This window comes from Macrotis lagotis, chromosome 8 (assembly GCF_037893015.1).
Source record: "Macrotis lagotis isolate mMagLag1 chromosome 8, bilby.v1.9.chrom.fasta, whole genome shotgun sequence".
NCBI classification, from domain to species: Eukaryota; Metazoa; Chordata; class Mammalia; order Peramelemorphia; family Peramelidae; genus Macrotis; species Macrotis lagotis.
Window position 1 is genome coordinate 93,211,775 of NC_133665.1, and position 26,479 is coordinate 93,238,253.

General features: G+C 32.3%; 1 pseudogene; it reads right to left on the reverse strand.

The window, feature by feature from the left end:
• Positions 1–11,631: 11,631 nt before the first annotated feature.
• LOC141496503 (heat shock cognate 71 kDa protein pseudogene) overlaps positions 11,632–26,479 on the reverse strand; it is an 80,408-nt pseudogene continuing 65,560 nt past the window's right edge.

The following is a 26,479-nucleotide window of genomic DNA, read 5'->3' on the forward strand; positions in this document are numbered from 1 at the left end:
TTGGAACTATGCCCAAAGAGCAATAAAAATGTGCATACCCTTTGACCCAGCAATACCACTACTGGGTCTATACCCTGAAGAGATGAGGAAAAAGGGTAAAAACATTACTTGTACAAAAATATTTATAGCATCCCTGTTTGGGGTGGCAAAGAATTGGAAATCCAGTAAATGTCTTTCAGTTGGGGAATGGTTTAGCAAAGTGTGGTATATGTATGTCATGGAACACTATTGTTCTATTCGAAACCAGGAGGGATGGGATTTCAAGGAAGCCTGGAGGGATTTCCATGAACTGATGCTGAGTGAGATGAGCAGAACCAGAAAAACACTGTACACCCTAACAGCAACATGGGAGTGATGTTCAACCTTGAAGGACTTGCTCATTCCATCAGTGCAACAATTGGGAATAATTTTAGGCTGTCTGCAAAGGAGAATACCATCTGTATCCAGATAAGGAGCTCTGGAGTTTGAACAAAGTACAAGGACTATTCCCCTCAATTTGGGAAAAAAACCCAGATGTCTTATTGTTTGATCTGGTTACCTCTGAGAATTCTGTTCACTTTAAGGATATGATTTCTCTCTCATCACACCCAATTTGTATCAAGGTACAACATAGAAACAAAGTAAAGACCGATGGAGTGCTATATGTGGGGTGGGGGTGGGGGGGAGGGAAGCAAGATCGGGGGAAAATTGTAAAACTCAAATAATATCTTTAATAAAAATTTTAAAAAAAGAAATGAATGAAGTGTTCCTCAGATTACAAAAGATTTTTGTTTATTTAGTTTTGGTTTTCTTCCTCTGGATGGGGATATCATTGTCCATAGCCAGTCTTAATAGGGTTGTTCTAGCTCTCCAAACTGTGAGAGCAGATGCATCCAATAAGGTTGGTCATTTTACAATGTTTTTGGTAATGAGTACATTCTTCTCTTGTTTCTGTTCTCTTCACTCAGCTTCAGATCCTGTAATTCCTTCTATAGTTCTCTAGAGTCCAACCATTTATGGTTTCTTATAAAACAATAGTATTCCATAATATTCATGTATTATAACTTGTTTAGCCATTCCCCAATTGATGGGCATCCCCTCAATTTCCAATTCTTTTCCACTATAAAAGAGCTACTATGCATATTTTGGAATATGTAGGATTTTTCCCATTTGTCATGATTTCCCCTGGGAAAATAGGCCTAGAATTGGAATTGCTGGGTCAATGGATATAAACACTTTTATCGCTTTTTGGGGAAAGTTCTATATTGTTCTCTAGAATGGTTAGATTTGTTTACAACCCTATTTGTAGTGCATTAATATACCAATCCTTGCACAACCACTCTAAGATTGATCATTTTCCCTTTTTGTCATCTTATCCAACATGAAAGGTATGAGGTAATACCTCAGAGTTGTTTTAATTCGCATTTATTAATGATTTGGAGCATTTTTTCATATGATTGCATATAACTTTAATTTCTTCATTTGATAACTGTCTATTCATATCCTTTGGTCAAATCTATCTTATTTAGTATATTCAGTCTATCAATTCTATTTTCATAGGTTAATAACATTTTTTCATTATTAATCTTGTGGAATCCTGGTTGACCATTGCCTTGATCACAATTATTAAGCCTTTAAAAATTATTTGGTTTTTCAATAGTTTTTACTATTTTATAATTTTTCCTGCTTCCATTCACTACATAAAATTCTTCCTAGTTTCTTTCAAACTGCCTTTCATTATTTTTATAGCATAGATCTCAATGTATTCTTATATCATATGTTTTTTAGCATCTAGTGTTCAATCTGCAATTTTTTCTTGATAAGCCTAGAATTCAACTAAAGTGTAAAGTGTTCTATCTTTTTAAAATAAATAATAGCATTTTCTCTAGATTTGGAATTTGCACTTATCAAATGCATCCTTGTAACACAGTTTTAGCATAAAATGAGGAAAGGATAGGGAAGCAAAAAATGGTTTAGGATAGGGTAGCATCTGCCATGTTCCTAGGGAGGAAGAATGTACAGAAAAGAAGGATCTTTTCCAGCTACAACATGATTTAAGTGCCAAATACTGGAGAATATAGTTTATAAGGAAAATGGAGATTGGTTTACTTTGACTTGAATTTCACATATGAAGAAAATAAACAGTAAAAGAAAATAATGGAAAGATTTTTTTACATCCTCATGGGAGATCTATCCCCAAAGAGCATGGAATAATGGAAAGATTTTCAGATTTCATGGGCTTTTAATGACAGTATCAGGAGATTTTTTCTTAGGAGAGGGAAAAACAGCCAAGTACTCATACAAAATTAAAGAATCACAATTAAAAGATACTTCTGAATACTCTAAGTTACTTTGATGTGACTCACCTTCACCCCTAATAAATGAGAGTAAAATGAAATAAAAGAATTGTTTTAATTTTCATTTTTCTGTGATTATTTAATTTGACTGAAAATCTTCAGTGTCTAAGAATCTATCACTTATAGCAGTCCATTCCATTTTTGAATAAGAGAGATCCTTAGAACATTTTTGTTGTTATTGATGATTGTGGTAGTGTTATTACTGAAGTAATTGCTCTTCTTTAGAAAAAAAAAAACTGTTATTTTACTCTAAGATGTTAACTCATAGCTCCCAATCCCAGCTTTGAGAGCAACATGAATAAGTCATTTTATGGCACAAATGAAAATCCTTCCAGTACTTGAAGCTAATCATCATGATACTGTCATCACTGCTCCAAAATTAACATTTCCTGAATCTTCAAATGGCTTTGTCCAGACCTTTCACCACCTCATGAGGCCATTCTCATTCACATACTGTCCAGGATACTTAGTGGTTTTGTTTATCTGTTTTTTGTTCTATTTTTTTTATGAAATGTTGTGTGTAAGAAGGTACATAGCAGGATACAGATGTGATAATTGAGTAGTCCAAAATAATGTTCAAATATGTGCCCATAAATTTATGTCTATAAGCTATAAAAATCTTTTGAGCATTGCCTTAAACACTGTTAACTATGTATGACATTAGTCTTGGTTTGGCTTATGGGAACAAGCCTCTACATGGGATTCAGTCAGTTTCCAGTAGATTGGCAGAACTGATACCTAATTTTAGGCAGAGTTTGGTGAACTGGTTGTTAAAATGACACTTGCAGTCTTGGTTTTCTCTAGAGTGGATGCGGGGGGGCGGCATTGAGGCAAGCAGGGTGAATTGACATAGCTAGCAAGTGTCTGAGATCAAATTTGATCCCAGGAATATCATTCTTGCTGACACCAAAGTCAGTAATTGCCGGGTTTTTATTTACAACGCCGGCTTCTTTATGCTAGTCCGTCCGCTTACTCACCAGTCCAACGCATGATGAGTCTTCGGGGTACCTCCGGCCCCCACTCTTTGATGGGGGAAGAACCAGACAGAGCGCCTGAGGTGGATAATGAGTCTTTATTCTTCTGTGATCACATCCAGCTCCCGCCCAACCTCTCAGCAGACACTTTTATCCCCTCTGTCCTCCCTCCCATGAACTCTTACTCAATGAGGGGCCGAGTTCTGTAACATTCCCTTATAAGGTGATTATGTTTCCCCCGCTAAGCCTCTTCCCCCCGCCCCCAACAAGTAATCACTCAACTACTTAGCTGCCCAGATCTGATCCTCAAAAAAACATAAGTAATCTATTCCAAGTTGATAAGAGGTAGTAAGTTCTGACTCATTCATTCTTTGAAAGATCGATAATAAACACATTTACCTCACAGCAACTGCTATGAAGATGAATTTAGATTATACATGCATATATACATACATAATACAGCTTTAAGTTTTGTAAAGTACTATATATAATTTGGAAGGTACTAGACCATAAAATATATTGCTATTGTTTCTTTCAACCTTTCCAGCACTTAGTTTCATTATTTGTAAAATAAAAGGTTGTCTAGATTCATTTGTTCTATATCTGTGTTCCTGTGACTAGAGATTCCTTCCAGCTCTGTAAACTTATAATAATGTGAAAGATAAGCTTCAAATATTTTCCCTTTTTTATTATTGACACTGTTAACTCCTCAGATAATGAGTTGCTAACATACAGATGGCTGTTTAGCTCTACTTCCACACGTCAGCAAAAATAATCATCCCACTGAAAACTTTAATTCTTGAGAATATTATATAGATGTTAGTCAATCCCTGAAGAGTTCTAAGAAAAATAAAGTCATGAAAGCAGAATAGCAGATGTGGGCAGATGTATTTACAGGTTCATGATGCAATTTGAAATGTAAATTATTTTCTTTTTATTTAAATTTTATTTATTTATTATATTATATTTTATGTATGTCATATAATATATTATCTTTAATATATTATTTATTGTTTAAATTTTAAAGTGGTGAAGAAAGGGGTAGGAATTGAAACAAAATAAAAAGCTTTTGGTCAGAAGAAAATCAAGTAAATGAGAATTTTTGAATTGAATTAATTTCCTTAATTAAATAGAAAACATTTTATCAATGTGAATTGGTAAAAGAAAAAATAGCATTTTATATTAGGTGTTCTGAAATTCTAATTTTAAGAAGGAAAAATTAGAATGTAGTAAAATATTTTCACCAAATGCTTGAGAAAAGTAGAAATGTAGTATAGTTTTAGTTATGATAGTCATAGGAGAATAAGGGTACAAACCTGACCCTTGCTTGTGAGATATATTGGTGTAGCTAAAATTGCATTTTTTTTTCTTTCAACCACAAAGGTCACCTCCTTTCATTGTGATCAATGGATACTCACAGCAGTTTATTCTGGAGTTGTGATGTTAATAATGAATTTTTCAAGATTATATATATATATATATATATATATATATATATATATATATATATATATAATCATCTATAGGTGAAAGTTAAGTAACTTCATGTTAACTATTGCCTCTCTTCCTCCAGTTGGTTTCACTGAAACAAGTAATAATAGTTAGCTTAATAGAGTTCCTTAAAGTTTATAAATTACTTCAAAAGTATTACTCATTTAATCTTCACAACAATCCTAGGATATATTTCTCCTATTTTATAAATGATGAAACTGAGGCAGACCAAGACTAAGTGATTTGCCTATAGAAATGCAGTTAGAAAGGTTCTGAAGTCTTTCTGACTCCAGGTACAGCTTTCTATTTACTATGTCAGCTGAAATTAGACAGTTTCCCACTAATTGTTGCCTATACCTTGATCTTATTTCTACAAATTAGTCATACATATCTATGAGCAGTAATATCCTTCACACTTTTTATACACTTTATATAGATATTGTCATCATTTTTTTTCTCCTTAACCATGTGAGGATGTTCTGCACTTATGTTAGGTAAATGAGTATGTGGTATGACTGACCAATTAGGTATCAGGCTTTAAAAGATATATTTTGAGCAATCTAACTGGGACAAAAGTTCAGCTGGGACACAAGCATTGTACTCAAATATTTGAAGAGTTGATATGTGAAATAACCGATAGATTTATTTTTCATGACCCATAGAGAACAGAAATTTGAGAACTGCCAGCTCCATTGGTTGGAAATTATAAGGAGGTAGATTATTAGGTGCTTATCATAAAGATGATTTCTTTAATATTTTTAAATGTCTGAAAGAGGAATATACTGCTTTTAGAGATATTGAATTATTCATGAATAGGGAGGGTCCTTTAAACATGTAGGAATTAAAGAAGAATAATTACTTGATGAGAATGAAAATTGTTATCTTTGTTCTATAGGTAGATTATAAAAGTTCTAAAGGTTTGTTGATTCTAGGTTGACTACTATTACATATACACACACACATATAATATTGACAAAGATATATACATGATAAATATATTGTGTCCATATAGAATTAAAGAGTGAGATGACAAATACTTTGAATTAATAACTAGGATGATCAAATAACTGGAAACAGATAAATTACATAGAAATGATCAGGACTTTATTCAAAAAGACAACTACTTGGATATACCTATCACCAGATTAGAAAGGATCAAATAAAAGTTACTCATAGGAAATTGATAACTAGATAATTAAGGGAATCATCACTAATAGAGCACCTAGTTACTTTGGTTAAATTCAAGTCATTTGATGGAAATAAGCTACAACCTCAGACTTGTAAATGAGCCTGAATCACCATCAGTGATATTAGAAAAAGAAAGTTAGAGAAAACAGGAAAAATAACAAAAATTTGAATACAAACATCTTCAATTTCAAAAAAGAAGAAAATGTTATATTGAAACCGAAAGACAATGATTTTAATTGATTCATCAGCAATGTATCCATTAAAAAGATGATCACAGAATTATCACAAAGAAGCAGCACAATTGAAAGTGAACTTTTTTTAACTTAACTTTTTTTCTTTTCTGTTGCTCTAAATTAAATATCCCTGGTCCATTGAGTAACAAGTGGATATTTTCCTGGAGGAAAAGGTTCATTCCTTGATGAACTTTCTATTAATTAAACAAAATAGATGGCTAAAGAGCAGATGTTAACTGTGGGATAGTCTAGAAATTCCACTGGTATCCTTACGTTCTTAGGTGAAAGCAAGGGTGATTCCCATCCAAAATGAAATATCCATGACATATACCTCTATTGTGAATTTATGGGAGGTCATATATACATATATACATGAAAGTTCATAGATCTGAGTATTAAATTTGCAAAGGTTTACTCAAAAGTTCAACTCATGAGAAGATGGAAAAAACAAGAAAAAACCACAGTTTATATGTGGAAGTAAATGCCATCCTTTAGTGGTCTGTCAGTTCAACATGGGTAAATATTTTGATATGAAAGTCAAAAAGACTTGTGATCTTGCACTGCATTGAGAGTCATGTTTCCTAAGAATCATAAGATGAGTCCCTTTGTAGTCTACTTTGATTAGATTATGTCTAATGCATTGCAGTAATTACACAGATAAACTTGATATCATTCAGAGGAGGATAACAGTATGGTTGGGAGCATTAAGTTAATGGTATACAAAGATAACTAAATGTATTGAGTCTATGAAGATGTGTTGCGTGGAGAAAACAAGAATGGGAGAACATATAGTTTTCTTCAAGTATTAAAAGTTAGCTAGGTGGCAGAGAAGTTCAATTATTTTGTTTGAGTTCAGTGGAAACATCTCAAAGTAAAGAGTAGATGATAGAAGTAAAATATTTACTTAATATGCAGGAAAAATTTGCTAACAATAAGAGCATTTCCTACAGGTGAGTCTAAACTACCATACACCAAAATTAATCAAGCAAAGACTGGATGGCAAATTCTCTATATTGCAGAGTAAACACTCCTTGAAGAGGGAAGGGGATTAGATTAGAAAACTAAAGTTCCTTCTATCTATAAAATATCATAATTCTGTGATTCTCCATTGAGAATGAAAATTGATATTTCTAATCAATGGAGGTACCACATGCAAAATTAAAAGGTATCACTCAGGACCTGTTTTCCAGTTACACTACTTGGGAAAGACTAAAATATATTCAGCAGTGTTGATATCATACTATTTTATTGTAATAAAATATCTGGAAAACTAGTAATGTGCATATAGTACAGATGGTAATTAGAACGTTCAGTAACCTAGGATACTTCACTCAGCAGACATTGTAAATTGATGAAAGTTTATTACTGGTAATTTGATGTTTTGTTCTGCAGATTTGACCTCCCTTTGAAACAAATGTTATCAAGCAGTAACTTTACCAGATGGGGAAAGCATGAATAATATTTACTTCAATATCATATTATGTCCATGATATTATCAGAGTGAACGATTCCTATCAGATGTGTGGGTGCATATTATAAACACAGCTCTTTCTCTATCTCTGACTCTATCTCAATTTCTGTTTCTATCTCTTTTTCTGAAGATACATATATATATATATATATATATATATATATATATATACAAACACACACACATATATATGTGTGTATATATATATATATATATATGTATACGTGCAAATATATACAAATACATATATATTCCAGCGAGACACTTGAACATGTTGCCCCATCCATAAAAGATGTTATAGCCTTTGTTTCTGGTACTGTCCATGTGTGTTGTATCTGGATCCCAATTCAGCTCTTTCTCTCTATTTCTGTCTCTTTGTCTTGCTTTGAGAAAAGACTCCAGAATGGAATTTCAACATTTAGTTCTAATCCTACCTTGGTGACCAGATAATTAATTTAATACTTGGAATCTTCTAGTAGTATTTTTATTATTTAGGCATACAATTGAAGAATTGGATCACGGTCATGAAAGCAGATGAAATAGCTAGGATCTCTCCTCAAATAGAATATTACTAGACAACTTTTAGTCTCATAAGCAGATTGAGTAGTCACAGAATAATTTGAAGGATGAACAATGAAAAGGAAATATTTAGTGCTGGACCAAAGTCAAGATGGATAAAGTGAAAGAGGGTAAATGAGTTGTGATTAGCCTACTTTACTTCTAGTACTGAAAAATAGATAATTAGGCAAATATTTCTATTATTATTCATAGGGACTACATTCTTTTCTGTTGGACCACATTTTTCATTGCTTTTTCATGAAGCAATTTCTAGTAGTGTCTTTTTGATGCTGATTTAGAATAGAGATTTTTAATCTCTGGTGAATCATTGACTGTGCTGGTGGTAGTCTAGTAAAGTCCTATGAACCTCTTGGAATAATGTATATTTAATGTATAAGCGAATGTATGAATAATATGCAAATGTATACAATTAAATACATAATATTACAAGGGAAACCACAAAGTATCTGTTTTCCCATCCAGGTTTATGGATAGCCTGAAATCTCTTGACAGATCCCTAATGTATGTGTGTGCCCTAGTTTTAAAAGCACAACTGTGCAGATTGGCCTAGATTCCTGTTTCCCTATATTTCACTTACTTCTATGTAACCTAGGTCAGATTCCTACTGGACAGATTCTACTAAGTGAGAAGGGTTTCAAATGCTGGTCCAATGACAGACAGTCTGCAGTCTGAAGAGTATTCAGACTTACTAAGCAAAGGCTCATCCCCATCAGAATATAGATATGTGTTTTCTTGGGAGCACAACAACAACACCTGAAACAATCTCTTGTTGTATAGAGGAGTTATGATCTTCATGAATGGAGAACTCACATCCTGGATCATTTACATTACTATTGAATTTGTCAGGGAGGTAGTATTGCAGTCTCCTTTTGACTGAGAGGAAAACACTATTGATATTCTTCACATTCTTCTAGGAACACCCTATTACCCTAGAAATATCTCTGTATATCAATTTGTTAAGCCTCCAAGTCCATATCAAACACTGTCTGTATTATAAGATTTTCTTTCTTTTCCTTGTCTGTACAATGAATTCACTGAATGGAACAATTGCAAGAAAAATCAAGATGAAATATGACAGGGTTAGCAAAGTTTCCCTAAGAATTAAGACCTAAATTCTACTCCCACTTTTAATACATACTTGCTGGGTGGTCCTAAGCAAATTATCTAACTTGTCATATACCAAGACAACTATCTTTGATTACAAATTGCCTTAAAGATGTATTTTTTCTTTCTGAGTTTTCCCTTAACTATTAATATGAAATCTACCCTCAACAAGACTTCCAAAATAATTTTCTTTAAGCACAAATCTTACTATGTCTCTCCTCTACTTGATAAACTCTTATTTGACACTAGGAAAACATATATAGATAATATATAGATGTGGATAGAGATATAGCTAGATATATATGGATTTATCTCTATTATCTGTCTATATCTGTCTATCTGTCCATGTATCCATCCATCCATTTATCTATCTATCTATCTATCTATCTATCTATCTATCTATCTATCTGTCTGTCTGTCTATCTATCATCTATTGATTCTCTTTGCATGATAAAGACCTTCACGATCTGACCCAAATCTCTCATTTCAGTCATGTTATACATTTTATCCCTTTTTGAATCCTAAGTACAATGTAAAATAACCTTTCTCATTTGCTCAAAAATGACACTATGCTTTATCCTCTGCCTTTTCACTGTCAATTTATCATGCCTGGAATATACTTTATCCTGACCTTTTATTCACAGAATCCCTTAGTATGAAATTCAAGGGCCAATTTTCCCCATCTCCTACCCCAACTTCTTGTGTCAATCCATACTCACTAACTTGAATTTGACTACTTTTTAAAAAATTTTAATTCTACACCTTTATCCTATATAAACAAGTCAGATCTACTATTAGAATCTAGGATTACGGGGAGCAGAAATTATTTAATTTTTTTTTGGTCTTTCTGTCCTCAAAGTGAATGACAAGAAGTAACTTGTTAATATATACTTATAAAATAATTGAATAACATCATAACTCTGGTTCAAAAAAGGCAGCAGTGGTTGTTATCTTTTTTGTTTCAATTTAAATGTATTTATTTATTATTCTAACTACATGCAAAAATAGTTTTCAGCATTCATGGTTTTGGTAAGATTTTGAGTTACATATTTTTTCCCTCCTTCCTTTCATTCCACCCCTCCCCTTAACAGTGAGCAATGAGATATAGGTTATTCATACATGACTATGTTAAACATATTTCAATATGTAAAAGATGAGTCAGAACAAAAGGGAACAAAAACCATGAGAGGAGAAAGAACATAAAGCATAAAACAAATTTTTAAATTAAAAAGAATTTACTTTAGTCTATATTCAGTCTCCATACTTCTTTCTCTGGTTGTGAATGGCATTTTCCATCACTAGTCTTTTAGAATTGTATTTGATTATTGAACTACTGAAGAAAATTAAGTCCATCATATTCTATCATTACACAATGTTGTTGTTAGTGTGCATAATGTTCCCCTGGTTCTGTTCACTTCATTCAACATCAGTTTATGTAAGTCTTTCCAGGTTTTTCTGAAGTGTCCTTCTTTCTCAAAGAGAATCAAAACCACACCCATTTGTTAGCCTTACAGTATGCTTCACTATGACTCAACATACCAATACAAGTTTGGAAAGCTGAATTACAGGTTCGGCACAAACAATCCATGTGAAGACGTAGGGTGGATTCTCTAAACGTGTTTCTCATGTTGCCTTTGAACTACCTCAATTTTACTTTCCTCATAAAACACAATCCTCTCATTTGAGAGTATGCTATATTGAGAGGTACTGTACTTGTGTCCCCCATTTTGCATAATTGATTCCTTAATTCTTGAGAGAACTTGAGAGTGTTCTTGTAGCCATTTTTCTGAACCTTTTGAGAACATTTTTCTTATATGAGTTCTCCCTAAAGTAGATGTTTTGCTAAATTATACATTTGGTATTGCATAATAATCTGCAAATAGAAGATCATGCACCAAAACTCCCTTCACTGTGATTTCAGTTTGTAGCTTTTTTCAAGTAAGAATTTGCCATTAGTGTAATAGCTGAATTTGAGGCCATGTTCATCCCCAATGAAGACATTTGATAACATGACTGAAAATATCATGCTAAAAAGTATAGGAGCAAGGATACATCCTTGTTTGACTCCATTGATGACTGAGAAGTCTCGAGAGCATTATCCACCATTCAGAACCAGGGCATGCATGCCATCATGACATTGACACACTTAACTAGTGAACTCTGGGCAATCAAATTTTGACATAATTTTCCAAAAACCTTAACAACATGCAATAACAAAGGCCTTGGTTAGATCTACAAATACTGTATACAGACCTCTATTCTGTTCCTGGCATTTGTCTTGGAGTTGTTCTGCAGAACACCATATCGACTGTTCTTCGGCCATTTCTGAAGTCACCCGGGCTCTCAGGGAAGTGACTTTCCAGGTGAAGGATCAGTCTATTGAGAAGTACTCTGGAAAGAATATTACAGCCATGACTAAAAGAGAAATTATCCCTGTTATTATCACAGATCAGTCTATTCCCTTTACTTTTATAGACATGGACAATGGCAACATCCCTGAATTCTTGGGAGATAACCTCTTTATGCCATATGACTTGGAAAATTTCAGTCAGTTTTTGGATGAGCAGTGGACCCCACACCTTGTAAATCTCAGCTGGAAAAGAATCAGCCCCAGATACTTTGCCACTTAAAAGGAGCCTGACTGGAATTCAAAACCTGTTCTTCAGTTAAAACTTCAGCTAGCAACTGACTTAAACTTGAGGTAAATATCCAATGCAGCCTCTGAAGCTGAGATTCAAAAAGTATGCATCGATTCTCTGCTGCTTGTGCTAATTTTAGTCTAACAATACCAAAATACTCAGTTGCTCCATCAGTCATCGCCATCCATATGTAGAATCATCTATTACAGCAAATGGAGAAGTTTTGAGCACTGTGGGCAAGTTCATTTACCTTGACAGTGTGTTTTCCAGGAAGGTACCCATTTACAATGAGGTTGACACTTGCATTGCCAGAGTTAGCTCAGTATTTGGGAGGCTCTGAAAGAAACTATGGGAGAAAAGTATTTGACTACCAAACTGAAGGTCTACAAAGCTGTTGTCTTGACCTCATCGCAATATGCTTGTGAAACATGGACAATCTCCCAACACCATGTCAGGAAACTTGAATTGCTTCCATTTAAATTGTTTTAGAAAGATTATGAAGATTACTGGCAGGAAAGATACCAGACAATGAAGTCCTTTCCAACATTACTATAGAAAGTGCAACACAAAGGGATGGGCATGTTGTTAGGATGTCAGACAAAATGCTTGCCAAAAACAACTATTTTATAGAGAATTCACACAGGGCAAGTCCTGACAAGGGGACCAAAAGAAGTGATACTGAGAAACCCTTAAGGTCTCATTGAAGAGCTTTAGAATTGATTGTACAGCTTAAGGACTGACCACCATGGCATGTATTCATTAGAGAAGGTGCTGCACTCTATGAGGAAGGCAGAATTTAAGCAGCTCAAAGGAAACATGACATACATAAGTTTAGACTACCCACCCCAAATATTCAAAAGGACTATTTGTGCCCAACCTGTGGCAGAGCTTTCTGAGATCCTATTAGTTCGATCTGTCATAGTCAGACACACTGTAGTTTGTCTCAAACATAATGTTGTCATTTTGGTCTTCTTGGAGATAACAAAGGACAAGTACCAAGCATCCAACATTTGGCCTTTGAACAATGTGACTAACTCTATGTAGTTACCCACTTTGTAACAGAGTATGGATGGTTGATTATTTAATTCTTAAAAAAGACCTCAGTGTCTGGTAACTTTTCCTGTCAAGTGATCTTCACAATCTTCGTAAGGCTATTCAAAGTGGAAGTAATTCATTTTCCTGGTATGGCACTGGTATATTGTTCAGGTTTCAGAGTAAGTATTACAAAATATTATCTTTCAAAAATAAAAATCAAATTCACAATTAAAGGTTGAGTATTCACCCTAAATCATACCAGTTAATAGCAATTTCAAGATTTCTATTAGCGATGATTGATTTTTCTCTTCAGTTTCTCTTTTTCTACTCTCAGATTTCATGGCAGATTGTGTACAAATTTTACATTATTTCTTGAAAATAACTCCAGGGATTTTTTAATTAAAATACATATTTAAGACAAGTAGTACCTAGGCAGGAACCACAGTAATATTAATGATATTTCCTCATTGCACCCAAAATCAATTTTAAGACTATGTGTTACATTTCTCAGGGAAATTTTTTTCCTGAAAGTTTCAAAATTTATAAGTTTTTTTTAGATTTTTCAAGGTAATAGGGTTAAGTGACTTGCCCAAGGCCACACAGCTAGGTAATTATTAAGTGTCTGAGACCGGATTTGAACCCAGGTACTCCTGACTCCAGGGCTGGTGCTTTATCCACTATGCCACCTAGCTTCCCCAAGTTTCAAATTTTATAATGAAAACAATGACCCATTGGAAAATATAGAAATATGACCCTTGGAATTTCCAACTTAACTATTGTCTAACACACAACATATAATCATTATCCTGAATTCCTCTAAGTTTCTGATTTCCCTATTTCTTATAATAATATTTATACTTCTAGTTAGCTGGGTCCACAAAAGTAAATCTTTAACCCTGTAACAACTACATAGTTCTTCATATCTAATCATTTATAATCCTTGAAATTTCAATTCCAAAAATATCTCACACCTGTCCCCTTTTTTGGTTTTTAACATAGATTTTGTAAATTAGCAAACATCTTTTCTCTCCTCACTATCCACCTTCTCAAAGAAATTAAAAAGAAAACAAGTACAAAACTATGTAAATAAAGCAAACTTTTGAAACTCTACCTATCTATTTATCATTTTGTACATCAAATGCAAGGACTTATTGATAGGAGTGTTATAAATCATTGGTCTTCTAGAATCATGGTCATTGAAATGCTTAGAATGCTTAAGGTATTTCAAATCTGTATTCACAATGTGGTTATTATAGTACAAACTGTGGTCTTAATTGGTTCTCTTGCTTTCAGTCTTACTCTTCTACAATCCATATTTAATAACATAGATCTGAAATATATATTTGCAAAGTCTGAAAAAATATATATTTTCAAATTATTCCCCTGCTCAAGGAGTGATAATATTTCACAACCTTTTAGATATTTTCTTTTAGATGTATGCTTTAATTGACTTTTAAAGTCCTCCACAATCTAACTCTGACCTATTTTCCTTAGTTCAATGACTGGATTTTTTTAATAATTCCTTTTTACTGAAGTCAATAAATTTAAAAATTATCTAGGTTGTTTGTGAGATCAAGTTATCAACTTCTTGCTTAATTGGATTCATATTAGCAATATGATAGAAATCTTTAACCGTGAGAAATAATTTTCTTAATTTTGATTATGAGATCCCTACTTTGGGAAGTCTTCCCTTTAACCACTGCTTAATTCTCTTTATCTAATCATTTGTAAACCTTAAAATTTCAACTACCCAAAATAGTTCATAGTTCTCCCCTTTTTTAAATTTATCTTTTTAAAATGCGCAAACATCTATGTCTCTTACAATCCTACTGGGTAGAATGTACTTTGGGAAGTAGAATCCCCATCTGGTTCAAAAGAACCACTGGGAATGGCAACCACACTTTATTCTATATTACATAAGTTCACAGAGAACTTCACTGTTTCCTCTGGAGCTGTTTATTTCATAATTTCTTATGTTATAAATATATAACATTATTTCCTTATGCCTCAATTAAGGATTTGGAGAATCCTTAATTGGTATTTTTACTCTTACAGAATGAATTAGTATAAATTAGTATTATTAATACAAAATGAATTAATATAAATTAGTATAGCCTTTCTTAATCTATAAGTCCTTTTACTTAGATCTCTTTGGGATATAGATATAATAATGATATTGCTGGGGAAGCTAGGTATTACAGTAGACACTCTGGAAGCTAGAAGATCTGGCAACAGATACTATGTGACCCTGGAAAAGACACTTAACCCTTATTTGCCTCAGTTCATCATCTATAATATGGGGAAAGAAAGTAATAAATCACTCAAGGATCTTTGCCAAAAATGTCCATGAACAAAAAAATCCATAAGTTATCAAGAGTCACACATGAGTAAATGAGTAAATAACAATAAATGGTATAGTTATATCAAAATATAGCTACAATTTTCAAACATTGGGATCATAGAGAAATTGAGGGACCTTGATTTGAAGAATAGACTATTCAAGGGGCTGTTAGCTCTTGTCAAATATTTGAAGATCATAATGTGGAAGAAAGGTTAGACTTATTCTTGTTCTGAGGATAGAATGAATGAAAATGCACCAAGATTTAGGTTCTAAGAAAAGCTTTCCATGGCTGTGTATTGTCATAGAGGTGATAAAATGTTTTTTAAAGACATTATTTAAAAGGAGACTAAAAATTATCATTCAAAGGACTGTTATTGAAGAGATTTATATTTAATTAAATAGATATTTTCTAAAATGGAAAAGACTTTACTATTCTCATGGAAGAGGTGACTCTTCTCTCACCAATATGATTATTTTTCTATGCATCCTTAATTTGATCCCCTGCTATCTTCTGCAGCAGATTACCCTTATTATCCTTCTTTTGTTTTTGAATTTTTTTGAATTTTTTAGTTACTTGCAGAAATACTTTCAAACATTCTTATCTCTATACTTTTTATTTCCATGTTTTTCTACCTCTTTCCCATTGCTTTTTTCTTCTCATCAAAGCAATCTGATATAGGTTATTTTTTAATAGATATGTTTAACATATTTACACATTGGTCATGTTGTGAAAGAAGAATCAAAACTGAATGGAAAAATATGAGAAAAAGAAAATAAACGACAATTTTTTTTAAACTGAAAATTGTATCCTTTGGTCTGCATTTAGATTTAATAGTTTTTCTCTTGATGTGGATACTATTTTCCATTACAAATCGTTTAGAATTGTCCTTGATCCCTGAACCACTGAGAGGAGCTTAGTCCATCATAGTTGATCATCACACTATGTTGCTATCAATGTGTACAATGTTCTCCTGGTTCTGCTCACTTAGCATCAGTTCATGTAAGTGTTTCCAGACTTTTCTGAAGTCTAGGTGCTCACGATTTCTTACAGGACAAAGGTACTTAATTGCACTCATAAACCATATTGTGTTCAATCATTCCCCAATTAATGGACATCCCCTCAGTTTCCAATTCTTTGCCTTTATAAAAAAGGTGCTATACATATGTTTTCTACATATGGGACTCTTCCCCTTTTTGTGACCTCATTGGAATACAGCTCTAGTAGTAATATTGCTGAATCAAAGGGCCCACTGTCATTCTAATTTCCCCTCTTATGTCTATACTTTTCTCCAACTTAATCCCCTAGTTTCTCACTTTCCTGATGTTCAAAATAAATTTTTTAAAAATCTATACTTGTTCAAATTATTTTCACTAATTATTGTCTTATAGACCTCCTCCTCTTCTTGGTTAAACTTCTAGAGTTTCCTCTAAAAGCTTCCACCTACCTTGCTCTTTATTTCTGTTATAGCTTCTGCAGTCTCCCTTTCAGCTTAATCTTTCAATGAAAACTATCCTTTCCAAAGTTGTCAATGTTTATGATATAGATCAAGACTTTCCTTCATATTTTCACTACATTTATATTTGCCTTTATTGATAGCTATAGTTCTTACTTCATTTTTCAACAGATTATACTTAGAGATAAGCCTGAGATAAATGAATTATCTGATCTTTGATAATCAGTTCCAACATCACTCAATCCTTTTCTGTGTTATTTTCCATGTCCACAAAATGGAGATAATTAAACAACATATATATATATATATGCATATATAAATATATATATATATAAATATATCAGGGTTATTGTGAGGTGAAAACAGATAACATTTGAAAAACTTTGTATACTCTAAACCCCATATTATATATATATATATATATATATATATATATACACATTATTATTCCTTTTATAATTAGTTATTTCTTCAACTATTTTTGAATTACTAAATTCATCATTGACTATCCTATATAGGAGATATTCTGCCAAATCTAGTTTCGTAATTTAATATATAATACTATATAAACAGTGGTCTTCAATGTGAGTTCTGCCACTGACTCACTATTTCACATTATAAAAGTTAATTTACTTTACTGGGCTTCATTTTCTTGATCTCTAAATTGATAGATTCACTTTATATAATCTCTAAAGTATCTTCTGGTGTTGAAATACTCTGACTTTGTTACAATTACAGAATCTCCACAAACTGCATTACAATATCCCTCTGATTTTATTTCTAATAATGGTTCATTTATTATCTGGCCTGGCATAGGATAAGAGAACCAGCTTCAAAACAAAACTTCTTTAGAAAAGACTCTGCTTAACTTTAAATAATCAGTATCATATTTGAAGGTTACATACATATGATTATATATATGTATATACATACATATATGTATAATTTTTAGAAAAATCAATAAAAATGCAAAAAAGTAATAACATGGAATTCTTATGTCTAGACAAGTTTAGAAACACTGAAGTCTTCCTTACCTGATGCCACTATAGAGTGTATGTTTTGGAAAACTGATACACAGAAATGACATTAATCATTGGAGTATATTATTAAGCTCACTTGTGTATAAAATTGAAAGCATACTGGAAAATCCTTTTATGATTCTAGAATTTATTTGTTTAGATGTATGAAATTCATGTTTGAAAGTTCCAGTCAATATCCCCTAAAGCAATTTATCCTTTATGTAATATTTTTCTATGTATTGAACTTTATTTTCAAAGTCCCTTGAAAAATTGCAAACCCATTTTATTGTATAGGGTTTACACTGATGAATTCTTTGTCCTCATAAATCTGCTTTCTATTTGGTAATTCTCTCTCAGTAAATCCACAGAAACTTATTTAAATAAGATCCTTGAGGTCAAGGACATTTTTCACCAAACATTGCCCATTTATCTTAGAGGTGCTAAATTAATAGAGTTAATATCTTATTTTCATTCCTCTGACCCTTTTGTCTCTCTTTTACACAATTATGATATTTACTAAATTCAATCCAATAAATAGTAATTAAGCATTTATCTTATACAATAGGCAATACTTTGCAAATTTTTTTCTAATTTTTTTAAAATTTATTTAAGGGAATGGGATTAAGTAGTTTGCCCAAGGTCACACAGCTAGGCAATTATTAAGTGCCTGAGACTGGATTTGCACTCAGGTCCTCCTGAGTCCAGGGTCAGTGCTCAATCCACTGGGTCACCTAGCTGCTGGTTTGACTGTACTTTGTATTGGAAATACAAAGCTGAAATGAAAACCAGCTCCTCCCTTATTTCAAAGATCTTCCATTCTACTAAGGTACTTATTCTTATATAAGAATAACTCTTATATGATTTCTCTGTCATCACATTCAACTGAGAACAATGTATAACTTGAAACCAATGTAAACACTAGCAGAATTCCTTCTGTGGGGGATGGGGAGGGAAGCAAGAATGGGGGAAAAATTGTAAAACTCAACATAAATAATCTCTTTCTTTAAAAAAATAACTTAAAATTTTTGGTTTTGAGAAGCCATTTTTATAAACTTATTGAACAATTCCTTATGATATTCTATTTTGTGGATCATAGCTATTTCATTTATCATATTGAAATTTAATATGTCACAGATTGATTACAAAAATCATTTTTACCTTCTAGACCACTCTCAAGCTTTCATCATATCACATTTGGGGATCCAGTTCTACAAATGACTTAGATCTTCTCCTCCCCCTCAGATAATCCTCATTTATTTCAATATCTAATTAGGTTTAGTTGGAAGAATATCACTTCACTTTTAGTTTTATTTCTTTTTTCCTCCACTAAAATTATATTATAGAGCATTTCACACTGATTAAATTCTCCAAATTATTTTCAAAACTTCCTTTATATTATGAATGTAGAGAAAATGGAATGATGTTAAAGTTCAGAAGTATAATAATGCATGACTAGCTCTAATTGCATCTGATATTTTCCTTTTTTTCACTTGATTTACTATCACATACTTAACTGATTTGTTTTTGAAAGGTGAATATTGGTTTGTTTTTTTCCCCAAACATTAAAATCATCTTCGAAACCAAAGATGAAATTTTACTAAAGTATTACTTATTTGAGGAAATTTTAGCTATAAATGAAGATTTATCTTTGCACCAGTAACTAAGCAAAATGAAAATTTTGGTTGTATTTTATAGTGAAATTTGATGAATTCCATGAATTTAATGAAAAGCATCAAAGATAAACCAAGAACTTCAGTTTTGGAGACATCATATTGGTTCTCTTAAATAAACCATGAAAGAAATAATGTTTGAAGAAGAAAATTATTTAAGTTGTGCAAATATAGATCAGTGAGGTAACCATTTTAGTAATAAAGTCATTTGGTGAAAAAAACTAATGAATTGATTGCAGAAATACAAAAGGAAAGAAAGCTATAAAGAAGGAAAAGTAATATTATCTAATAAAAGTTTGAATTGGGGAGCTGGAAATTGTGCATGGAAAGGTAGAGTGAGGATTTAGAGGTAACAAAACTTTCAAGAATTGGTTACTGAGAAAATGGATAATGCAGTAATATCAGCAGAAAATTTTAGGAATTGGTGCTTACTTAAGGTTAATGAATTTAGTTTCTCTTTAGCAAGGTTTTCAGCTGTACTTAAATGATTGATTAGAGAAAAGAGAGTCAGGAAACCAGACACAGTTGTACAGATCTTCCTTCAAGAAAACTTCTATCATAATCCATCTTCAATAAGACAGATTTTTTATATTGCCTCATTTCTTACATTGCCTCTGACTTCTCAGAACTTTGAAAATATTTCAATCTATAGACTGTAAAAATTACAAATACATATATATATATATATACATGTATGAAATATGTGTGGATTCATAAATGCATACACACTGGTATATATAGTTTTGTTTCTACTGGATTGGGTTGACTTTATAATTCATCTCAGTAAAACCTGATCTCTAATGTATCAGAATAACAAACTCTTATCCAAGTGCTCTAGAATCCAACGTGTAGGAAGAGACCTCCATCGATTCTTTTCTTCATTTATTTTTAAATAATTGTATTTACAGAATTGTAATTGTATATCATAGAAATTAAAGCAATATCACTAATTAGGAATAGAAAATTCATGATTTTGAAATCATTAGGCATCTTCCACTTGTACAGATTTTGTTCAAACTGCAGTGCTTTCTATCTTTGTACATACATATATATATATATAATATATAATGAATGTTTAATTAAGTGATTTTCATTATTTTGCATCAATTAAGCTGGTTGAGTGGAACATGCATTTAAAATAATACAAAACTACTTTCAAACATTTTGTAGAGATCAGCAAGGATTAATAATCAAAATTCTAATTATAGCTTTAACACTTGCTTCTACTTCAATAAATTATACTGGTAATCACTTTTAATTTATTTATCATCACAAAATCTTGATTTTAGATTTTGTAATCAGCATACTCTGTAAAACCTGAAAAGAATTGAGCTTATAATCAGAGAACACCTTTCTCCAATTCTGACCTAAAAAGCAAAAACAACTTAAAAGACATGTTAAGAAATGACAACAGATGAATAAGCAGTTCAAAGAAGAATATGTAAAGAGAAAGGGAAGACAACAGAGAGGTTTAATTTAGTATTATCTCCAAATATCATGTTGAAGATGTATTTTGCTTGATCTCTTTGTATCCAGAAGCTGTGGGCAAAATTTATTCAGTTTCAGATTGCAGGTCTCAAACTCAGGACTTCTTGACATAATTCCATTTCCTATGCCAACCATTTTAGGTCATCTCTGCATAAAAATCTCATATCTGTAACTTGATGGTTCCTCTAGTCAGGTGATTACTGAATGAATATTGGGGACAGCTAGAGAGAATGGAGTGGGGAACTATCAGGAGCATAAAGGATAAAGAAAGATTATTGCCCTTAAACCTTTCTCTACAACAACAACAAAAAAAAAACCAATAAAAAGTCTACAGGGATATAGGTCTATTGAAGCCTATAGAATGTAAGGCATAATTCTCTCTAGACTATAGAGGAAGAATGAAAATGAGGGCCGTTTCCAAACTCCTGTCATGTCAGTGTCTTAGGAAAACAAAACACAACAACATCCGTATAACTTGCACTAGTTTCGTGCTCTGGCTAAGCCACAATAATGAGCTTTAACAATGATAATGGTGATCTTTTTATTGTACTTGCTGCTGCTGGAGGAGAAGGAAGAGAATCAAGAAGCAAGAAGAGGAGGAAGGGAGAGAGAGAGAGAGAGAGAGAGAGAGAGAGAGAGAGAGAATCTGGTTATCTCAAAACAAGTTTGGAATTCCATAACAAATTTACAACCAGTGTTTTCCTAACATTCTCAACTCAATATGTGGAGATTCATGGAGTGAAAAGCATAGAATGAAATTCGTTGTTTGAAGCTTTTCTATTTAAAAAAACTAGTTTTCCTAACCCTATGTACTGTATACAAAAAGAATGTGACTATTTGACACAGAAGAAAGGCTAAGATATTGTGTTAGGATAGACAGTTCAAATCCCAGCTCTTCTACTTAATACTTTTCTAATCTTGAGCCAGTCATTGTCCCTTCTCTGAGACTCAGCTTCTGCATCTATTATGACTGGCATTTATATAAGAATTTTTAAAAAAGCTATACAAATCCCATATCAATGTAAGATAGTAAAAACCATGCAAAGGTATTGCTAGCATAAATTTCCTTTTTCACAACTGAGGAAATAGAAACTGATAGAGATTAAAAATCCAGGACAATATGGTTGGTAATTGTCTGAGGTCACATTTGAACTAATGTTGTCTGACCCTGGTTGTTGGAAAAACATTTTGTAAATTGTTAGGTGCTCTAGGGTATTCTTTTTACACTGACTGGGATATTCTGCTACATGATCTATATGCCTAAATAGTTATCTAGATATATAGACAAATGTGTAGTTCCCTCTGCCTCCCCTTTAAATCCCTTGCCTTCTCCTGTTCCATAAGTGTGTATTTACCAAAATAGAAAATTAAAAATCTAAATAATATTATGAATATAGATCTGAATGTTTGGTCCCTTGAGAGGGTCTCAAGTATCTCAAGGAATTGTTTAGATCTGAATTATTTTTGTGAAAAAATATTTTGCTATTTTGTTACTATAGTTACTGAGTTTATCTTGGCAGGTGGACTTCCAAGTATTTCATATAGTCAACAGTTATTTTAAATGGAATTGTTCCTTCTATTTCTTGCTGTTGGATTTTCTTACTCATATATAGAAATGCTGATGATTTACATGGAATTATTTTATAACCTGCAACTTTGTGAAAGTTGTTCAACATTTCACATAGCTGTTGTTGATTCTCTAGGATGTTCCATCACTGCAGAGTGAAAGTTTTGTTTTTGTTTCCCTATTCTAATTCGTTCAAATTCTTTTTATACTGTTTTCTGTTTAGTTAGCACTTCTCATACTCTATAGAAGAATAGTAATGATAGTGGCCATCCTTGCTTCATCCTATTCTTTTTGGGAATGATTCTAGTTTGTATTTGTTGCACATAATACTTGCTGGTGACTTTAGACAAATATTACTTATCGTTTTAAGGACAGCTCCATTTATTACTGTGTTTTATGGTGTTTTAGATTTTAATAGGAAAGATATTTTGTGTTAGGAAAATGGCACCTGTCTCCTAAGGTTGTCAAGAAGATTATTCTAGATATTTGTCAAACCATTAAAGTACTGTATGTATTTATTATCATTATCATCATCACCATTACTACAGCAGCAACAACTACTACTACTACTACTACTACTACTACTACTACTACTACCACTGCTATTCCTCTTGGATATTGTGTCCATAGATGTTTCTTTTCCTATGTTTGCTGGGTAATTAATTTCTATGATATTTATCTTGGCAGGTAATTCTGAATGTTTGTCTCTTTTCCTCTCCATTTTCATTTTGAGTCAATCATTATCAGATTGGCAAGGTCTCAGGCAAATATATTTTCACTACTACTGATTAAACATCCAGACATTTAATAATTACCTAGCTGTGTGAACTTGAGCAAGTCACTTAAACCCACTACCTTGTAAAAATTTAAAAAAAAAAGAAAAACAACCAATCTTTCTTACATCTTAAGCTGTGGTGAACAAAATGCATGTCATATTTTTAATATTATCTTTATGGGTTTACTTCCCAAATTTATCCTCTCTTAAAGTCCTCCCTTAAAATGTCGGCTGTGAGGAAAAGACCTCTTGTGCTGCCAAAGCTTTTATTTCAATGCCTAGAGAGCTTCCCAATTCTCTTTATTACTTTGCATTTTTTCATTTTTATTTCCCACAGAAGTACATTTTCTTGTATTTTGTGCTAATGATCTAAAGAGTAGAGAGGCATTCCTTTAGCTCTTCTCATGTTCTCTAGTAGTAACAACAACCTAAATTTTGTACATGCATTATTTAACTTAACTCTATAAGAAACATAATTGTCATATAGTCTGAAAGGCTCTTTCGACATTCTATTCATCATTTCTGAATTCCTAAACATTTTCCGTGTCATCTCCAACCCTACACATGTTGTCTGTAGCTTCAGTAAAACTCCCCCAAATTCCAATTTATGTTCTTTTGCTGACCTACAATATATCAAAACTAAACTTTCCTGAAAGTCTCAACATGGAAGGGATAACTGTTATTTTGACTAGCAGGGTATTTTCTTTATTTAATCATTGAAGGATTAAATAATATTCAGACAGAATTTATATATTTAACCACTTTTCAGAAGTTTTTTTTTTTTACACAAATAATATCTTTTCCTTAACCCTTTTGCTCTACATACACATTTATTGACCTAGTTCAGACTCCTTTATTTTCTTGCCTGAGATATTTCAATACATTTCTAATTGTCCTCCTTGCTTCAAGTCTTTCTTCCCTAAAATGCAAATTGAAATAACTCTAAGGTACAATCTAAGATTGTCTAATATAGCAGAAAAGGAAAATATTATCAATATTAGAGGGAATGTGGGAAAACTGGTACATTAATGCTCTATAAGAGTTGTGAACTGATCCAACCAGTCTGGAAAGCAATTTGGAACTATGCCCAAAGACCTATAAAATCATGCTTGCTCTTTGATCCAGCAATACTACTATGAGTGCTATTTCTCAAAAAGGTCATGAAAAAGGAAAAGAATGCATGTATATACAAAAATATTTACGGTAGTTCCTTTTGTATTGTCAAATCATTGAAAATTGAGAGGATGTACAATAGGGGAATGAATAAACAAATTTGTGATATATGAATATGATGGAATGTAAGAAATCATGAGTACGTGGATTTCAGAAAACCTGGGAAGACTCATATGAACTGATATTGAGTGAAGTGAACAGAATCAGGATATCACTGTATACCTTAGCATCAAACTTATGTGCTGATTGACACTGATAGACTTACTTCTTCTCCACAATATAGGGATCAAAGATAGTTCTAAAAGACTTGTGATGAAAAATGTCAATCCACATCCAGAAATAGAATTATGAACCTTAGTGCAGACCAAAGCATGCTATTTTCACTTGATTAAATTTACTGTTTGTGGTTTCTTTCTCACAGTATTTTCCCTTTTTATGATTCTTCTTTCATAACATGACTAATATGGAAATAAATTTAGCATGGCTGAACATGTAAAAGCCTATATCAGATTCCTCACTGTCAAGGGTAGGGCAGAGAAAATGAATGGAAGTGGGAAAATATGCAGTCCACAATCTTATTACAAGTGTATTTGGAAACTATATTTACATGTAAATAGAAAAAATTAAATAAAATTCAAAAAATAGGACAAAAGACTCTCCTATATAATCTATGCTGCATCATCATTATCATTATCCCTGGCATATAAACATATATATTTAAGGTTTACAATGCATCTTTTATGTCACATCATTTGATTCTCATAATAATTCTGATACATAGGTACTATTATTATTCTACTTTTCTAAAAAATGTTATTATTGATAACAGTATTAAAGTTAATTATCCTGAGTCATATATCTTGTAAATATCTGTGGCAAATTTTGAACTCACATCTTTCTAGCCACAATTAATTTTAAATGAACTAAACATGCTTATATTAAGTTTCTATTACATACTAAGTTTTATGCAAAGAATCAGGGTTATAATGACAAAAATGAAATAGTGATTCTCCTCTAGTAGCTGAGAGTCTACTAGGGGACGAAACTTGTAAACTAACAAGTGAAGATGAAGGTGGTGAAGATGAACTCAATTCTATATTTAGAATAAACAAGCTCCAGAAATGATTGCTAATGCTTTCTAGAACTGGTGGAAAAAGCTGGACTAGAAAGCTTGTGGTTCTGAGATAGTTTCATGAGAACTCAGACTATCTCCCCTCTATGTAGTATACCTTTCCTTGTGATTCTGTCATTCTTTAGAGCCCCTGTTCATCTTGAAATTGGAAAACAAACATAGCTAGAAATTATAAATTTATTATATTCTGTAAATGTTCCATGTTTGTTTTTCCTCACTTGCTGACTAATTATTATTGCTTAAGCATTTGCAGCTAAGCACATGAGGAACAGAGAATTCTAGAAGCTAATTATTCATGTGAAACAAAAAAAAATTTGTAGAGAAGGATCCAATGAAGTTGAACACACATATTATAAACCAACATAATGTTGTAGTTTGTCATTGTTGTTATTGTTGCTGCTATTCATCTTTCTCTTTCCTTTCATCTTCATTTTATCCTCCCCTCTATATTTTTCCTCTTTCTCTTCCTTTTTCATATTCTCTACTTCTGTTTCTTCTTTTCCTCGTTGTTCCTCGAATTAAGAGCTTGAAAAAAGAGACACAACAGATCTGACGAAAATAATCCTTAAAGAAAAAATTTGACCTAATTTACCATTAAGAGGCACAAAAATACACTACAGAAAATTACCACTTAAAAGAATACAATTGACCAAATGGGCAGGGTGGGACAAAAATTGCTAAAGAAAGTAATTCCTTAATATTGAGAACTTGGAGGCTAATGATTTTTATGAAATATTAAGAAAAAATCAAAGTCAAAAGAATGAAAAAAATGAAAGAAAATGTGAAATACTAATAGGAAAAACAACTTAC